Here is a 5,228-nt window from a genome sequence, read left to right as displayed (position 1 = left end):
CTGGCTGTAACCTGCTGTCACCTGCATCAGCATCCAGTCCTTTGGACCTGCAGCCCCATGCATGCATGCCTGCCAGACCCAGACAGGGACCACACGGCAGCCTGGACTCTGATATGGGTACTGCAGCAGAAACACTTGAACCTCTGGACCAGATGTCAGTGGGCCGTGGCTGCGCAATTGGCCTTCATGAGGCACTGCTGCCATGTGTGCCCCCACCCTGTCATCTGAGCAGTTATTGCCTGGAAAATGTGCTCATTGTGGTAGCTTGCTTTGAACTGTCAAAGCCTATCCTTCAGGTTCCAAATGGCCAGGCAGTCAGCCACCTCATCTGCCCTCCAGTTGGGTCCCTGGTGCCAGCCCTGGGTAGGCTCCTCTGCCTGGGTTCTGCCACTTGCCTCACTAGCAGGAATCCTGGTGTTCCCTGTTTAAAAATTGTAAATTCTCTGACAAAAAATCCTAGATCCACTCATTAAAATATCCAAAAATCCATGTTCTTCTACGATTAACATGAAACACCACTATATATAGAGAAAAGTTGGGCAATGTTTTATTGGTATATTTACTGATATATTTTATTGATATATTTAAAGTTATTTGGAAGCCTACCAGTGCCTCTATCATCATCATAAAATAAATTCTAAATATTTATATGCTTTGGTATTTGCTTTTGGTTTTTTATCATAGAAAATCAGAGCTCCCCCTGACCCCTTCACTAACCAGGATGTGGGGAAAGCTGTTCCTGCAGTCACAGCTTCTGCCAGCAGGTTCCATCCTGTCTGGCAGCTGAGCACACAGGATATGAGATGTGGGGGGCATGTGGGGTTTGTGGGAGGCTGGTGAGAAGCAGTGGTGGGGTGTGTGTGGGGAGTTCATAGGTGAGTTTGGGGGGTATGGGGTTTGTGAGGCTGTAGGGGGATATGGGGTTTGTGGGGGGGTTGGGGAGTTTGAGGTGGGGGCTGCCACATGCCCACCCTCTCACTGGTGTGTGCCTTCAGACGGGATCGGGATGACTCCTGCCACCACCTGGGGCTTCCAGCACTACACACAGGAGCCACACACCATCGGGCCAGACCAGGCTTCTATGTGCCTGGCCCAATGGTGTGTGGCTCCTGCATGCAGTGTTGGGAGCCCCAGGTGGGAGTTGTCCCAGTCCTGTCTGAAGGTTTGCTCCAGTGAACCAGGCTGGTTCTATTTGCCATGTGCAGTCCCTGGGCCTCAGGCAGTGCCACACCACCATGAGGTGGTGCCTGCAGCAGGCTATGAATGCCCCAACAGCCTGGTTGGCTGCTGCTGCTGCTGCTGCCATCACCGGGGCTGTCTGCTGCATGAGGATGATGGTGAGGCAGGTGTGTGGCAGCCCCCCTGCCAACCCAGGTGGGAACTGCACAGCCACCTGGGCTCTGGTATGGGCACTGGAGCAGAGCTGCCTTAACACCCACAAATCTCACCACAAACCCCAGTCCCCCCATCCCCGCGTTTCTGCTTACTGGGGCCAGAACCTGGGTCCAAGCTGCTGCTGTCACCTTTGCCCTGCTTCAGTTTCCCCCAGCATGCTACGACAGCATGCTGGAGCAGCAGAGGCACGAGGCAGGCATAAACAGGCTCCGGCCGGGTGCTAAAGCATTTCCTTGGAGCTTGCTTCTGGGCATGTTCCAATTGCCATGCTCCGGTTGCCTCTGGGCATGTTCCAGTAGTACACCCTGTGCTGCTTTTTTCTAGAATGTTTTCTTTTGATACCAGGATTTCCTGGTATCAAATTTAGAGTCCATGCTGCAAATATGCAGCGCAGGGGAAATTTTTTCATTTGTGGTGTGCCTCCTGTGGCATCTCAAACTGCTTTGAGACACCACAACAGGCATGTGCTTGCTCATCTGGAGCACTGATTATACAAATGACACATGTTTTCGTAAGGCAATCAGGATTTGTAGTAGAGATATCTAAAAATTTTGCAAAAATCTTGTTGGTCTAATAAAAGATATCATTTCTACTACGAGTCTTGATTGCCTTTTTTTCTAGACCAATACAACTACAACCAGGATACCCGACACATGTTTTTATACTCATTTAAAATAAAAGGTTCTCCTCACCATGAAAGGTCAATATTTAAATGTATTAAGGCCAGACTAGAGTGATTTTTATTCATTTTTTTCTCCCAAACAAAAGCAAAACTGAGCAGAGGGGATCTAATTAAAACTCTAGTGTACAACATAATGAGGCCCAGCAGTGAGCCTGGAAATAAACCAGACAAGGGTTGTCCAACTTCCAAGCTACTGGGGGCTGCATCAGCAAGGGCCACACAGTGTGGGTTGCACCAGGGTGACCCACAGGTCCCTGGGCCATGCGCTGCTCAGACGCTCCTGCCACTAGGATTGCCAACCCTCCCAGATTGGCTGGGAGTTTACTGGAATAAGTATCAATCTTATGGTGACTATTGAAAGCAATCCAGGAGATTTTAATAGGATATTAATAGTATATTATATCACAGCATGTTGGAAAAAAAAAATCTCCTGGAATAGGTTCAGTCAAATTTGGCAACCTTATCTGCCACTGTATTGTGCTCCATGTGGATACCATCACTTTTGAACCATGTGCTTATATAGACCTCCTCTCTTGTGCACACGCCCATTCAGACCCCTCTCACTGCTGCACCATGTTCCCTTGTGACCCTGGACTCACCTGATCCCTGTGATACAAGCTGTACTGCCCTGAAAGGGACAGGAAGCAGCAGCCAGAAGGAGCGGGAGCTTGGAGCGCCCAGTGGCTGCCACAGTTATAGCAACGGAGAGCAACAGATAAGCTGGAGCCTGGGGGCTGAAACTTAATCCCTCATGAGCCACCAGTTGGACAGCCCTCAACTAGACCAACTGCCTTTCACATTTTAACCTAATTTCCCATTGAGATTACTTAATAGCCATACATATTTCCTTTATTCATTACTGAGCCAGAGTATGTCTGTTACATACTCATCCTAACAGAAGATGGATGTCTAAATAAAACAATCACACAGATCCTCCCCACAAAGAGGCTGTAGCAGGTTTATGGAAACTTAAATCCATATTAATCTTGAATATTTTTGTCAATTTAATAGCTACATTGGTAAAAAGTAGCAGTACATGAAAAATACGCATTGACAGAGCAGCTTCCCCTCTTCTCCCACCAGCTTCATTAGCCATGCAGCTGGTTTATACTTCTTTGTTTCTTAAATACATACATTTCTCACAAGATGGATTCATTTGATACGTCTTTATTGTCAAAATTTGTCTAATTATATGAAAAGAACATGCATCTAAACATTAGCAAAATCTGTCATATCCATTAACACAAATCAGTTTTATCAAAACATCCCTTGTTTATTCACAGGAAGTCCACTGTACTCAGGATGCTTAGATAAACATGATTCTTTTCTCCACATATTGTAATTAAGAAATTATTCATTATGTAGAAAAAAATCATTTTAAGAAATCACTTTTATTTATTTATTGAAATGCCAGTTTGCAGTAGATTGTTTAGTGTGTGAATATAATGTCAATTAGACTCTATGGAAAATTCAGCAAATGTACACGCAGTCAAGCTTCTCTACCCAACTGTGGAATCTTCAGTTGAATCAACGTAACCTAACGTAAACAGAAGCACGTGAATTCACTTGAATCTCTTCACCTCCAGCAGAGCTCTGTGCCTGAATCCTCCCAAAACTTCTGATCAAGGCCTCTTATTATGTAAACTTATTCTGTATTATTTGAATGTTGGGCCTCTATAAATAAGTGGGTAGCCTGCTCCAGTGCACTGGATTTCCATGCACAGAAACTGACGTGCTCTGGCAGCCTTCTGTGTCACGTGTATCAGCATCCCCACGCTGAAAAAATGGTGATGGGGCACTTTGAAATAAAACGCATTCAATGAGCTTTAGCTCAAAGTACCCCACCCCCATTTTTTCAGCGGGGGACGCACATGACACATGGGCGCTTTTAATTAGCACAGTTTGCTAATTAAAGTGTCCGGTGCCAACTTCCAGAGCATATGTAAAAATGCCTATCATTTTGTGCAACTGAAACACAGAACTTGTTGTGAATTAAGCATTGTAAAGCAATTGCAAATAAGTTCTAATCTAGAACCTTTTAGATTGAGCAGACTAATGTTTCTATAATGCACAAAGGCCATGTCTACACAAGCGGTGGACTGCACAGTTATTACTGCACAGTCATTTAGTACTTGCATAACCAAGTACTAAATGACTTTGCAGTAACTCGTGTTACTGCGCAGTAGTGTCTCCACATGGTATTTTTCTGATGCTACTAGACAGTAGCAATGAGCTACTGCACAGTAGGATCATGTCACGGTTAGTGCCCCCCAATGCGCAGTAGCTTGTTGCTCTTGCACAGCAGTGTCTCATGTAAACATGGCAGATTTGACATGGACAGTTTTGATCCTTTGGTGCCATTATGTTGGGAAGCTGTGATTACAAGATTGGGGTTTGAGCCAGTAAAAGAAACAGAGCTTCAGCAATAAGGTACAGTTTTAATTTTTTAACAGAAAGTAATTGAGAAAGTAATTCTGTGCTTTGGTGACCCTTACACGTTTAGTGACTTACACATATGTACAAATCTATCAACTTAAACATGACTAGAGAATAAAGGAAAGAATGAGGAAACCAGAGTTGTAAAGATTAACTGAAGTTCATTCAATCAGCAGGAGAATCAGCTCATTTTTCAGCCTTAGACTTTTGATGAAGAATTAGCTCAAACATTTTAATATGATCTCTGTTTCAGCTCAGATCCACAGTTAGCTCTCAACTGCCCAGCTGGACCCAAAGTCATCTGAATGTGAATTCTGGGCCTTGAATAAACCCTTAATTCCTAACCATCTTTTGTTGCAACACCTTAATGTTAGTTAGGAGCACTAGTTGGTATTTTGGCACTTGTTTTGTAGATAATGGTAAGACAAACTGCTAGCTTTCAAGCTTATAAATCAGCAACCTACTTCCTTTGTAGCTGCAATACTGCAATTCACACAGGTGATACCATCTTCTCTATGATACTTCAGTCAGCCCTGCTGTAAGAATCCAGATGACAATGATGAACCCAGCTTTGCATGTCGTACTGAAAGGCAACTTCTTTTTATAACATCTGCAAAACATTCAGGTCATACCAGTGATGAGCAAACTGAACAGTCAGATAATCCTATCACATGACCTCTGCATAAGACTTTTTTTTTTTTTTTTTTTTTTTTTT

This window comes from Gavialis gangeticus, unplaced genomic scaffold (assembly GCF_001723915.1).
Source record: "Gavialis gangeticus isolate Ggan-Ray unplaced genomic scaffold, GavGan_comp1, whole genome shotgun sequence".
NCBI classification, from domain to species: Eukaryota; Metazoa; Chordata; order Crocodylia; family Gavialidae; genus Gavialis; species Gavialis gangeticus.
Note: the sequence above shows the minus strand (reverse complement) of the source record.